The sequence below is a fragment of the Macaca nemestrina genome, chromosome 1 (genome assembly GCF_043159975.1).
Source record: "Macaca nemestrina isolate mMacNem1 chromosome 1, mMacNem.hap1, whole genome shotgun sequence".
Lineage (NCBI taxonomy): Eukaryota > Metazoa > Chordata > Mammalia > Primates > Cercopithecidae > Macaca > Macaca nemestrina.
Window position 1 is genome coordinate 193,166,995 of NC_092125.1, and position 14,101 is coordinate 193,181,095.

The 14,101-nt window shown below is 53.2% G+C and overlaps 1 protein-coding gene across 3 annotated transcripts in view; it reads left to right on the forward strand.

Moving 5' to 3' along the window:
• The first annotated feature begins 852 nt into the window (after nucleotides 1-852).
• The window catches only part of LOC105494814 (regulating synaptic membrane exocytosis 3), a 46,884-nt gene continuing 33,635 nt past the window's right edge, over nucleotides 853-14,101 (forward strand). For 2 of the 3 annotated variants that reach the window (XM_011763672.3, XM_071095267.1), the window contains exon 1: nucleotides 854-1,148. The gene's annotated coding sequence lies outside the window, so the exon portion shown is untranslated. Of the gene's footprint in view, nucleotides 1,149-14,101 lie in introns of all 3 variants that reach the window. The other variant, XM_071095268.1, reaches the window with a different exon arrangement.

Below are 14,101 nucleotides of genomic sequence, written 5' to 3' on the forward strand. Positions count from 1 at the left end.
ACACAGTATCCTCCTGGGCTTCAGAACCCAGGACTCCAGGAGTCCATTTGGAAGTTTATATAGGCAGATGCCAGGCCCTAGAACAGAGTTTCTCAACCTCAGAAACCTGCTGACATTTTGGGCCTGACAATTCTCTGGCGCGGGAGCTGCCCTGTGCATTAAAGGCGTGTAGCAGCATCCCTGGTCTCTTCTCATGAGACGTCAGTAGCAACCTCCTCGTTGGGAAAATCAAAAATGTCTCCAGACATGGTCGAATGTTCCCTGGGGGGCAAAATCGCCCCAAGTTTAAAACCATTGCTCTAAGAGAGCGCAGGGGAAGCAGGTTAACTTGGGCTTCAGGGCCGGCCACTCTACTTCCTTCTGTCTGAAAGGGACATTATAAAGTCTTTCTCTTCATACCAGGCACTGGGGGAAGTCTTTTCTCCTCTCTGAGCTTCAGTTTTTCCATCTGTAAAATGGACTTGACGTTTGTAAGTCGTTTCTTCTTCTCTTACCATCTGACGTTCCTGGAACTGGTTCAGGGCAGGGCAGGGGGCGCCGCGGTGCCTGTGAGGTCCTGGGAGGTGCCCCAAAGAAAAGGAAGGATGAGAAAGAACAGATAGGGGTGGTGGTGGAGAGAGGAGGCCGGGCAGGAGGCAGGAGCGTCCTAGGGACACGGAGAGGCCTGAGGCTTCCCCAGACCCCGCTTTTTGGAGGCCTCATTAATGTAGATCTCCCTCAACCCGGCAAGCCAAACTCCCCGGATTCCCCTAGGCCCCGCCCACCAACGAGGCCCGGCCCCCATTGGCCCCGCCCATCAACGCGACCCCGCCCCCAGCAGGCCCCGCCTCCCCTTCGCCTCCCGCCAGCCCGAGCTTGGGCTTTGCACCCGGCGGCGACTGAAAACCGTGGCTGCTGCGGAGCCGGCAGCGCAGGCGGGCGGAGCGGAGCTGCCCCCGTGGTGGCGGGCGATGCCCCCGTGAGCCTCCCTCGCCGCCCCTCCCCGCCCCGCGTGCCTACCCACTCGGAGTCCGCGCCCGCCTGGGGCCGGGCCGCGCCTACTGCCGGGTCCGCGGGGCGGGGTCCCGGGGCAGCACCTGCCCCGCCTTGCGGAGCCGCCTCGGCCTGCGGAGCCCCCCTCCCTATCTGGACCCCGGCCCCACCTCCGGGTAAGTCAGCAGGCCTTGCTCGCCTGGGAGTGGACGTGGGGAGGGGGCTGCAGAGGTCTGGAGGACCACGGGGGGAGGGGGGCTCTGGCCATGAAGCGCAACGTAGGGATGTGAGTGTGCCGGGGCGGGGGTGGGGGGATGAACACAGGGTGTGAGAGGGCTCTGGGGAGGGGGCTAAGGGGTGAGAGAGGAACGTGGGGTGTTTGGGGAAGCCTGGAAAATGGGGAAGGGGGGCCAGAGTCTTGAGTTCTTTGCTGATGCTCAGAGCTCCTGGGGCCCTGGTCTTCAACAGCATTGCCTGGCATGGCATTTTTGGAAAGTGCTTAAAATCCCTCCTGGAAAGGGAGCTGGAAGGCAGCCTGCCTTTCTCCCTTCTGCCTGTGCCCTGGTTGAGAAGCAGCCACTTTTTCCTCCCAACGTGACACCGTTGTGGTGCCCAGAGGACCCCCTCTGCCCCATAAGAGAAAAGGAGTGCTGCTTACTCCAGCCCTGGGGTGGGAAGAGGGGTCTTTGGGAAGCTGGGAAAGCAGTTGGTCAGCAGCATGGTGCAGAGCCCAGGGTTCAGGGAGGCTTGGCAAAACCCTTGATGGCCAACTTGGGCATGCTCTCATTCATAGGGAGGACCTCTTCCCTGACTGGCCACCTGGGTATTTGGACCCCATGTCCGCATTACCTCTGGACAACTCAGCCCTGAGGAGTGGGTTTCTTCAGTGTCCTGGTCCCGAAGGCTCAGGAAGGATCCTGGAATGGGGTGGGCAGTGGCATACCAAGGCTGGAGAACAGGGGGCATTGGCTGGCACTGCCACCTAGGGCCTGTTTGAATGTGGCCCTTCAGGGCTTGGACGCCTGGATGAATATCAGTGTCCAACCCTAGCCCCAGGGGTGTTATCAGGATGTAGGGAAAAGGCTGCTGCCCCTTTGGTCCTGTTCTCTATCCATGATGACTTCTTAAGTCTGGGTTCCTTGGGTTTGGGGCCTGAAGTCATGGGAGGAGGATTGGTCCTGGTCAACAAGGGGTTAATCAGCCATCTCCCCGCCGCGCACCCCCAATAGTTGCTGCTAGTCACCAATTAGTCTGTAATTAGGCAGCTGCCAACTGTCCCTGGGGGCATGTGGGTAGCCTAATGGGGCATTCTTGGTTGGGGGGCAGGGTAGGTGGGTTGGCAGGGGTGTGCTGGGGAGGTGGCCCATGCAACCTGTGCTTAAACCAAGCACTATGCCCTTTGGTGTTTGTTTAGGGCCCACAGACCCCTTCCCTGCCTTCTGTTCCCGATTGCCTTGCTTAGGGACTTCCAGCCCTGGGGTTCTACACTAAGCCGACCCTCTGCAGGGTGTGAAGCCCAGAGTTGGTTAAACTTGGCTTCAAACCCAAGCTCTGCCACTTTCTGGCTGTGTGATATTGAGGAAATCACTTCCCCTCTCTGAGACTCTCAGTAAAACAAACCCAGCTGCTATGTGGGTAGCAGGAAGGAATGAGTGAAATGGTGGATTTGAGCTGCGCAGCACAGTGCCTGGCACTCAGGAGGGCTCAGCAGCTAACTGCTAAACTCATTAACAACCCCTGTGCCAAGTACTTGCTGGGGCGGGCGTGCAGGAGCCAGGTGCTGAGGACCCAGCAGGGACCACAGTCCCTTCTCCCAGGGCATGTGGTCTGTGTTACTGTCTTAACTATTCTCTCTCCCTCCCTCCTTGCTCAACGACGCTTCTGGTCTCTGGACTTTAATTGGATTTTACTGCGCAGAACCCAGGCCCAAAGCTGCTACTCTCTGGGCTTCCCAACTTCCTGCCCAAGTGCTGAGCTCTGTGGGGTCTGTCAGGGGTCTGGGTGATGTCTGCAGCTGTAGTAGCAGCTGGCCCTTTAAGGAGGGAAGAAAACAATTATCTGGCCTGGGCATTGCATCAGCTGGAGCCTGGAGGGTCCCTGGGGAGGGGGGAGCAGGCTGGTGGTTGATTTCATTAGTGCCATGTGAGAACTCTCACCTGACTCTGCCCCACTCCCCAGCCACAAACTTCTCCCCCAGGCAACAGCTGCCTCAGTGCCTCCTCCCGCTCCAGGGGCACGACCTTGGAGAGCTCTCTGTGTGTACCCCCCAGTCAATGTCATGGGCCCCAGCAGAGGAGGGAAGTGTTTCTCACATTGGCCTTTTGCTGACTGTGGCACTGTCTCTCCTGTTAGCAATCTGCTGACTTGGGGTGCAGGGTGCGTCTCCTGTACTGGCATTTTGCTGACGATGGGGGTGTTTCTCCCACACTGGCATTTTGTTGACCCAGGGGAGGAGTGACTTCTACACTGTCCTCTCACTGACAGTGGGGCTGTCTCCTACACTGGTATATCGCTGACCTCACAGAAAAGCTTTACCAGCTGGGGTGTGTGTGAACTGAAGGCGGAGGTTAGAAACAAGCGCTCTCTGGTTGGAGGTGAGCTTGCTAGGAATGGTGAGTCACAGGGGTTTTGTGGTTTGGGGCAGAGAAGAGACCAGGCACTTAGGCATCAGACAGACAGGATTCCAATCTAATGCCTTCTGCTTCCAACCTGTTACCACTGCAGGCAGGTGGCCTCAACTACCAAGTCTCAGTCTCCTCTGGAAAATAGGAATAATTTATACCTATACTGCTCCACCCCATCTGGAATGTGGTTAGGGAATTAAATGTAGTAACCAGATGTATAGTACCTAGTCCAGGGCTGGCAGGGGGAGGGTGCATACTGTATAATGGTTCTCTTCCCTTTGCAACTTTGGGCTCTTCATAGCTTGAGCTCAAGAAGCCTGGACAAGAAAAGGAGGGTCTGGGAGGAGTGAAGAAAAAAGGAGAAAGAATGCCTGGCCCTCTTGCCTCTGTGGCAGAAGGATGCATTCAGTCCACCAGGTACCTCTGATGTATCAGGCTCTATGAGCCAGGCGGCCCTCACGGAGCTGACATTCTAGTGGGGACATGACCCAGAGCAGGTAATTACACATGGCACGTGTGTAGAAAGGAGGGACTCAGGGGAGCTCTGGAACCTATCACTGAAGTTGCTCTCCTGCCCTCTATAATCTGGGAAAGGTTCCTGGAGGTGGCGACATCTTAGCTGAGTCATGAATGGTGCCAAGGAGTTGTAGAGGAAAAGAAGAAGGGATGAGGAAGGGGAACTGTGTGTCTGAGGCCCTGGTGATGGTGAGAACAGGCTTGGTGTGGTGGAGGGGGGCAGTGTGGGCAGGCCCAGGACAGCCCGGCCTGATTTCCTAGTCTAGCAGGATACTGAAGACTTGGGAATTTATCCTGAGGCCAATGACAACCCCTAAAGGGTTTTAAGCAGAAAAGGCAAGAGCAGATTTCCCCAGAATGTTAGGGTCTATGGCCCTCAGGCAGAGCCTTCTTGGGAGTGACTTTTTGCCCTCTCCTACCCTTTTCCCTGTGCAGCAGCCTCGGTCCCAGGGAACTGGTTGTTTATGTGGCTGGCCCCAGGAGGGAGGGCGGCCAGTCCCAGTCCCTCCAGCTCCCTCTCTGTGGTCTAAGCTTCATCGCGGCCTTGCTGACGAAGCTCAGCCCTTGGGGCCAGGTTCTCCTAACCTCCGTGGGGAGCCAGAGGGCAAGAGGCAGGGTTTTGCACCAGGCTGCTCTGTGCTCACATCCCAGCTCTGCAGTTCCTGAGCTGGGTAATCTCTGGCAAGGTATACCCATCTCTGAACTTCTGTGTCCTCAACTATAAAATGGAGTTGATGTTATCTCTAGGAAAAGGATAAAGTGAAATTCCACGTGGAAATCATAAACCCTATCTCAATGTCAGTTGACATTTTTACTCTGTTGTGTGGGGGCTGACATCAACTCTGGGCTAGGCCCAGGGCTGGCTGGGGGTGGGAGCAGGGCTGGTTTCAAGAGTCTATGGTCACGCAGGGCCCAGTGCCTAGAAGGACCCCACACTTAGTGTTCTGCTGACACCATCTTAAAATTCTTAGTGACCAAAGTTCAAAACAAGGAGTCCTGCATTTTCATTTAGCACTGGGTTCTGCATATTATATAGCTCCACAAATCGGGTAGGGGTAGGAAGAGGCAGGGAGAGACGTGGACCTGCAAACAGTTCTCAAGGGTGAGGTGGAGGGCATGACTAACTGTTCCAAGGTGGGTGGGATGTTAATAAGAATAACACTTATTTAGTGCTTACTGTGTGCTAGTTCTCTGCCCATCACTTTACATCCTCATCTTTAAACAGTCCTATGAGGTAGGTACTATTATCTGTGGTATAGATGAGGAAACTGAGGTGATCTGGTCAAAGTCGCACAGCTATCAAGTGGCAGAGCTGGGATTCAAAACCAGTTTGTCCAACTGCACAGCAATGCGTACACCAGGGAAGTCACCTAGGAGGAGCGACCACCTGCCCTGGGTTTGGAGGATAACTTAGAGTTTGCCCAAGGGGAAGAAGTGCACTGGGGAAGGGAGGGCTGTCTCAGCTGGGAAGTGTCCAGGCTGAGGGCATGATGCTTGGCCAGGAGAGGGGGAGCCAAAGCCTGGTGCCTTCTGGGGTTGACAGAAGGTAACCTTTGCATTTCATGGTCCTGATTTGCCAAGCTCAGAGCCCCTTGTCACTCTGCCCCTAGGTCCTGATGCTACCATGGCTCCTCAAGTTGCCCCAACTCCTCTTCCCGCTGTTTTGCCCCCTCCCTCCCTACCTCCCGGGTAATCTCGTTTACTCTCTTGACTTTAATGATCTCTTCTGGGTTCAAGATCTGCAGGTCTGGCTGGGTGTGGTGGCTCCCACCTCCTCAAAGTGCTGGTAATCCCAGCATTTTGAGAGGCTGAGATGGGCGGATCACTTGAGCCCAGGAGTTCAAGACCAGCCTGGGCAACGTGGAGACACCCTATCTCTACAAAAAAATACAAAAATTAGCTGGGCATGGTGGCGCATGCCTGTAGTCCCAGCTACTTGGGGGGCTGAGGTGGGAGGATCGCTTGAGCCTGGGAGGTTGAAACTATAGTAAGCCATGTTCATGCCACTGCACTCCAGCAGCTTGGGTGACAAAGTGAGACCCTGTCTCAAAAAAAAAAAAAAAGAAGCCCCAACAATCTGCAGGTGTGATTGCTTCCTGGCCCACACTTAGATGTCTCACAATCAGCTTCAGCTCAGGTCCAGACCCAGCTCCCGACTCTCACACCTGCATCTGCTCTGTCTTTAGGGTCCCCAGTTCATCTCTGGCATCACCATCCACCCATCTGGTCAAGCCGGAAAGCTGGAAGTTCTCCTGGATACGCCCCTCTTCCCGTCCCACACCCCCATAACCAGTCCTCAGCAAGCCCTGTTAGTCCTGAATCTCTGCCTTGAGTCCGTGGACCCTCTCGCTGCCCACCGCCCCCTCCAGGCCACCATTGGCTCTCACCTGGGCCACTGTGACAGCTTCCTACCTGGTCTCCTGACATTTGTTCTTGCCCCGCTTTCTTTCATGGTCTTCTTAGGATAAACGTTGGATTGTGTCATTTCCCTGCTTAGGACCCTTCCAAGCCTTCTTGGAATGAAAGCCAGATGCACTGACGCAGTCTCCGAGGCCCTGTGGGATCTGGTCCTTGCCTACCTTTTTGTGTCTTCTTCCACCACTCTCCCTCAGCTGCAGGACTTCCACACGTGTTGTCCCCAATCCTGGAATGCACGCCCCCTCTCAGGGCCCTGCTAACTCCTACTTATCCTTCAGATAGATACCAGCTCAAACGTCATTTCCGCAGGGAAGCCTAAAAACCAGACAGTAAACAGCACCCTGCTCCAGAGGACCTTGTACTTCTTCATAACGTTCGGCACACTCGAATCGCTTTTCCGTCATGTCTCTTTCATGCTAGACTGTGAACGCTGTGGGCTCAGGAATCCTGTTTTGTCTCACCCTGGCACATAGTAGGTACACAGTGAGCTAGTGGGTGAATAAAGGGACTAGATGAGGAGTGCTGCAGCCTCCTAACCGGTCCCTGCCTCCAGGCCTGCCTTTTCTAGCCCTTTCTCCACGCAGCCCCAGAACAATCTTTCTAAAACACAGAACTGACCCTGTCACCCCCTGCTACTTAAAATACTTCAATAGCTCCCCGTCACTGACAGGAAAAGGCCTCGGCTTCTTATGGTATTCAAAGCCCTTTATGATGTGCGCCCAACTGCCTGTCTTCCCTGCTTCCTGGCCACACTTTGAACTCCAGTCCCTCTAACACGCCAGGCTGTTTTGGGTCTCTGTGCATCTGCACTTGCTGTTCCCTTTGCTTGTAATGCCTCCCCACCCCTACTTTGTCTCCATGGAGAACGTCCTTAATTCTTCAAAATCGGCTCAGCTGCTACCTTCGCTGTGAAGCCTGCGAGCACTTCCGCTCCTCCCCGGGCAGAGTTAGCCCACCCTCCCTCGGCCACATCTCTGCGAAGCCTACATCTCTTACTCGCTGTCTGCCACTGCACTGGGCTCCTCCATCGTAGGCACAGTGATTATTTTTTCAGGATTGTTCATCTGCGTACCTCCGGCTCCCAGCTTCTCTCTTGTCTTAATTAGGTCTTTGCTTATATACAGAAACCCACTCAAACCAGCTTCAGTAATAAAGAAGTGCTTATTACAAGGATAGAAGGGATTCCTGGGAACTAAGGGGAAGGAAAAACATTAGCTTGAGGAAGGTGGGACCTGGAGGGCCACGGGAACTGGAAGCAGCCATTCTCTGCACCCTGCTGGCCGTCTTTGCCTTTCTGTCTCCACAGACTGGATATCTCTGCCTTTTCAGGCACCAAGCCACCTATAGTTCCTGTATTGTGTCCCTCGGTTTCAGCCACATGGAGAGAGAGAACTTGGGGCTTGGCAGATCCAATCGCAAACTCCCAGGAGAGGATCTTATTGGCTCAGAGTGGGGCAGGTGCCCACCCTGGTCCAATCATCTGTAGCCTACTGGGAAGGATCAAAGAGACATGCAAACATGGCTCTCAGTGCCCCCCTTAGAGAAGGGGGATCTTTGCTGGCTTCCAAAGACATCTGGAATTCTTAGAGTGCCAAGGTGGGTGCAGGCTGTTGGGCCTGAGCCCCAAACTTCCATCTGGACAGCAGCTGGAGAAAAAAGGCCTGGAATTGTGACTTAAAGGGGAGTCTTTTCCTAGGCAGCAGTGCTCAGGACAGGCCCTGAAGAACCTGTCAAATGTCATTCAGAGGCCTGAGGAGAGAGAGGAAGAGGAAAGCCTGAATTTTCTCACCTTGCTTTGGAGTGAGGAGAGAGGGAAGAGGAAGGCAGGAACAGTCAGAAGAGTTTTTCCCCACCAAAATCTTCATCCTCCAAGATGTAACTCGTTCTTTTCCTCAGTGAAAAGCCAAACCATGTCTACCCCACCTTCCTCCCATCACTCATTCTTGACCTGTGTTGATTCTGTTCTTTGTACTTCCCTGGTAATAAACTTTTTTTTTTTTAAGTACTTACTCTGTGCCAGACATTGTGTTCACACATTTCATTTAATCTTCACTCCCTATAAGATGGGTAGTATTATTATTCCCATTTTATTTTATTTTTTAAAACATAAAATTTTATTTTATTTTAGAGACAAGGTCTCACTTTGTTGCCCAGGCTGGAGTGCAGTGGCTTGAACACGGCTCACTGCGGTCTCAACTTCCTAGGCTCAAATGATCCTCCCAAGAAATTGGGACTACAGGTGCACACCACCATGTCTGGCTAATTTCTTTTTTCTTTTTTTTTTTTTTTTTTTTTGAGACAGTGTCACATTCTGTCACCCAGGCTGGAGTGCAATGGCATAATCACGGCTCACTGCAGCCTTGAACTCCTGGGCTCAGGTAATCCTCCCACCTCAGCCTCTCTAGTAGCTATGACCACAGGCTCATGCCATCATGCCCAGCTCAGTTTTGCTTTTTTTTTGTAGAGACAGGGTTTCACCCTGTTGCCAGATTGGTCTCCAACTCCTGGGCTCAGGCAGTCCTCCCATGTTGGCCTCTGAAAGTGCTGGGATTACAGGTGTGAGCCACCACACCCGGCCTGTCATCTCATTTTACAGATAAAGAAACTGCAGTTCAGGCATTTACAGGCTAGACTGTAAAGCTCTTCACCTCTCTTAATCTCAATGATTTGCTGACTTGCCTGCTTACTGTTTAGGATTGTGAGGGTCTCATGGGCAGATAGCAGGTTACCATCCTCCCTCTTTCCTTACTGCCCAGGAAGGGCTGCCAGCTGTGGGATAGATGGACGCAAGTAGAGTAGAAATGGTGTCTGGGTAGGTGTCAAGTCTCTGACTTGTGGATCTCCCCTGCGTAGCTAGCTCTGTGACTATGGACACGTCTTTTATCCTTTCTGAGCCCCACTTTTCTCATTCAGAAACAGGGATGATAATTCCTGCTCTGAGGCTTATATTAGATGGTGGCTGTTATGACAATTTGTGAATAGGAAAGGACCAAGGAATTTCTAAAGGGTGGTTATGACCAGAATGGGCTGAAGCAACAGGGCACTAGCCGGCCCCTGTGCCTGAACTCCTGCAAGATGTGGACAAGCCTAGAGCTTCCCAGTGTGTGGAGTGGGACCGGGGATGACTTTCAGTGCCATTGCATAACATTGGCTCACATAGTGAGAAAGTTGGTTCCCTTTTTTTTTTTGAGATGGAGTTTCACTCTTGTTGCCCAGGCTGGAGTGCAATGGTGCAATCTCAGCTTACTGCAAGCTCTGCCTCCTGGATTCAAGAGATTCTCCTGCCTCAGCCTCCCGAGTAGCTGGGATTGCAGGTATGCACTACCACGCCTGGCTAATTTCGTATATTTAGTGGAGACGGGGTTTCTCCATGTTGGTCAGGCTGGTCTTGAACTCCTGACCTCAGTTGATCTGCCTACCTCAGCCTCCCAAAGTGCTGGGATTACAGGTGTGAGCCACCACGCCCGGCCTCTAATGTGTCTTTAACAAGTTTGCCAACACTGGTTGCCCTCCCTTTTTAACAGAGAGCTCTCAGGTTCGGCTCAGAACATTATCCTGGTAACTCCATGTAGCTCAACATAATAACATAACTTTGTTTTTACAGAGTTTTTTTTTTTTTTTTTTTTTTGAGACAGAGTCTCGCACTGTCACCCAGGATGGAGTGCAGTGGCGCGATCTTGGCTCACTACAAGCTCTGCACCCGCCGCCGGGTGGTTCATGCCATTCTCCTGCCTCAGCCTCCAGAGTAGCTGGGACTACAGTCGCCCACCACCACGCCCGGCTAATTTTTTGTAGTTTTGGTGGAGACAGGGTTACACTGTGTTAGCCAGGATGGTCTCAATCTCCTGACCTCGTGATCCGCCCGCCTTGGCCTCCCAAAGTGCTGGGATTACAGGCGTGCGCCACCATGCCTGGCCTACTGTGTTTGTTTTATTATCATTTTCTATTTATTAAAAGTGATATTGGCATTCCACTTATATTAATAACATGGTTTCTGTTGAAAATAGTTGCACTAAAGTTAAAAGTGTCCGTTTATTTATTTTTATCTGTTTATTTATTTATCAAGACTGGATCTCACTCTGTCGCCCAGGCTGGAGTGTAGAAGCCTAATCTTGGCTTGCCTGAGCCTTGACATCCTGGACTCAAGTGATCCTCCCACCTCAGCCTCCCGCATAGCTGGGACTACAGGTGTGAGCCACTGCCCCTGGCCAAAGTGTCGATTTAAAGAAAATAAGTAACAAACAGGATGGGAGTCTATAGATTTGTTGTTTGTTTGTTTGTTTTTTGAGACAGAGTCTTACTCTGTTGCCCAGGCTGGAGTGTAGTGGCACGATCTCAGCTCATTGCAGCCTCTGCCTCCTGGGTTCAAGCAATTCTCCTGTCTCAGCCTCCCAAGTAGCTGGGATTACAGGTACGTGCCACCATGCCCGGCTAATTTTTGTATTTTTAGTTTGACCATCCAGATGAGGTTTGACCATATTGGCCAGGCTGGTCTTGAACTCCTGACCTCAAGTGATCTGCCTGCCTCAGCCTCCCAAAATGTTGGGATTACAGGCGTGAGCCACTGCGCCCGGCCTAGGAGTCTGTAGATTTGGCAGAAATCGTTGAGGTGGCACACAGTGTTGTACACTTAATGCAAAATTGGGAAGTGATATGGGAATGTCAGAAATGTGCACTGTTGGCCTAGATAATTTTGAAGGTCCCACCTGCCCAACAAATCTAGGGGTCTCCCCCTGCTGCGCTGGCCTGCTCTCCTCTGCTCACCTTGAACCCTGGCTTGGGCTTCTTTAGGAGGCTCCTGTCACGATTTCCCTGCAGACAGGAGAATTTGTGCCATTGTTTTCACAACCTGCTTGGGAGGCGGGGCTCATGGAGTTGAGGTATCTGGATGTGGTAGGATGCCCCCTCATCTCTGAAGCCAGGACTTGAGACCTCCTGGAGGGAGTAGGGACTGCATACCCTACAGTTCTCCTGCTTCCCATGTATAACACAGGCCTCAGGGAGGCCTAGGGAGCAGTGAAGCTTTGGGAGCCACAGGTAAGGGTAAGGCTGCCCTTGGGGCTTCATGTCCCAGAGCTTGGGGCTCAGGGACAGTGAAACAGAAGGCTTTGGAGTCTCATAGGTCCTACTTCCCCTCCTCCCTGCTTTGCCTACCACTTTGTGCTGACTGCCTGTCCCTGGGAACTCGCAGCAGACCCCAGGGGGGGCCTTGGAGGACACAGTGAATTTATCCTCAGGGCCCACGAGCAGGGCCAAAGTAGAGAAGGCAGATGGGAAGGCGGGAGGGAAGTCCTGTGTGCCCCTCCCTAGTCCCATGTTCACAGTGGGAAGGGTGGCCTGGGCTCCAGGAGGGTGGAGGGCCTGGGTGGAGTGTGGGGTGTGTGCTTGTGTGTCCATGGTGAATGTTTGAGGATCTCTGTGAAGGCATAATGTGTGTGTGTATGTATGAGAGTTTTAAGTGTGTGTGTGTGTGTGTGTGTGTGTGTGTGTCCCTGGCAAATGTAGCTCTTTAGCTCACAGATACGTCTGAGGGCATATTGTGTGTGCACTGTGTGTGTGTGTCTGTGGTGAATGTATCATCATGTGATATGTCTGCAGTTCTCTGCGAGGGAGTTTTTGTGCAATGTGCGAGTTTATGTGTGTGTGGTAGGGTGTGTCTTGGGTCTGTGTGATGTGTGTGAGTCTGTGGTAGCTGCATCTCCATGCCATGTGAGTCTGTGGTGCACAAGGTGTGTTTTCGTGTGCATGTGTGTGCTGTGTCTGAGTGCGTGTCTAGGTGGATTGCCTGCTGGGTGTGGTGTGGTGCCTGTTGTTTTGTGTACGTCATCTTCTTTGTACAGCGTGCATCTCACTCTGTGGCGCATCGGAGGGGCCAACTGGAGGTGTATGGCTTGCGCGCGGGTCTTTGTGCCCTGAAAGGGACCGGGGGTGAAGAGGTTGCAGGGAATGTGTGCACCTCTTTGGGCAGTGTCTGTCTGGGCTGGGGCCGAGCCTGTGCTGGTTCTGAGGAGGGTCCCCAGGGTGGGCAGCAGGCGCGGGCGGCGCCTTCCGGCTTGGCGCGGGGCTGGTAACTGGAGCCCCTTCCCCCGATGAAATATTGATCCGGCTTCGTCAGCGGCGTGGGGGAGGGACGGGGAGGGGGGAGGGAAGGGGAGGGGAGGAGAGGGGAGAGCAGGCGGGGGAGGGACTGGGAGCGAGCCGCCGGCCGCTGTCCGTGGTGCTGCCGCATCTCCCCCAGCGAGGGTGTCGTTGCTCAGGCGAGAGTGGGCCTGATGGGGGAGAGATTGTCCCATCCACCAGCACCCTTGAGGGTGGCCCTGCCTCTCAGGATGAGCCTGCCTGTCCCTTCTGCTATCCCCCATCTAGGAAGGGGGAGCAGTGGAACCAAATATGTATCTTATTGGGATCCAGTATCCACCAGCTAGGGTGACCATATGGCTGGGTTTGCCTGGCACAGTCCTCATTTTCACCTGTGGTCCGGTGTGATTGAGTATTGTCCCTGCTCATTCTCATAAGGGTCCCAGGTGGATGATAAATTATGTGCTCACCTGTAATAAGACTTTGATCCAAAGACCTTTTCCCAGTCGCCTCTGCTCTGCCCTGGGAGTTCTCTAGCCATGTGGACATGTAAGTGTGTGTGTGGTTGCATGTGTGGAAATTGTCCTTCCTGTGCTAGGACTGAGCTGGAATAAGTGCTTCAGAGCCCCGGGCTCCTGCCACAGCCCAAACCCTCCCCAATGCATCAAGCCCCCTTTTCTTTCAGTCCAAATTCTGCTTTCCATTCCAGCTGTGCTCCTTTCAGGCCTGGGCTTCCCCTGTGCCTTAGGGAGGGAGTCAGGGTGCCCCCCTAGCCTCCTTCCTGCATCCTGAGCTGGGTAGACCCCTTCTTGGTCTCAATATCAGGGTGTTGCAGGGCTTCCAGCTTGGCCATCTGTATATTCATGGCGTCTTCTGTGAGTTCCTCTCCTACTGTTCACCATGGACTCTCCCCCCTTCAGTTGGTTCCATCTTCCTCCTACCTCTAACTGTAGGTATTACCTCTCAATCCTTCCTCACTCTCTGCTGTCTCCTGGGCATTCTTCTTCCTTTCCACACCCCATTTTTTCTTTGGAGAACACACCCAAATCCTGCCCACTCACCTTGCTCTCCTGAGCGCTAGTGAATTGGCTTACCTGGCCAACACCTGAATGTGAGAGTTGCAGCATTATCTCAGACCCATCGGGACTAGAATGGGGATTCATCTTCTCCTTAAGCCAGGATTTTTCTGCTAGGACCTCAAGCTCTGCCGTTGGCACCTTTCACCCCCATCCGTCCTGTAAATCACCTTGGACTTTATTTATTTATTTATTTATTTATTTATTTATTTATTTTGAGATGGAGTCTCACTCTGTTGCCCAGGCTGGAGTGCAGTGGTGAGATCTCGGCTCACTGCAAGCTTCACCTCCTGGGTTCACATCATTCTCCTGCCTCAGCCTCCTGAGTAGCTGGGACTACAGGCGCCCACCACCAGGCCCGCCTAATTTTTTTGTATTTTTAGTAGAGACAGGGTTTCACTGTGTTAGCCAGATGGT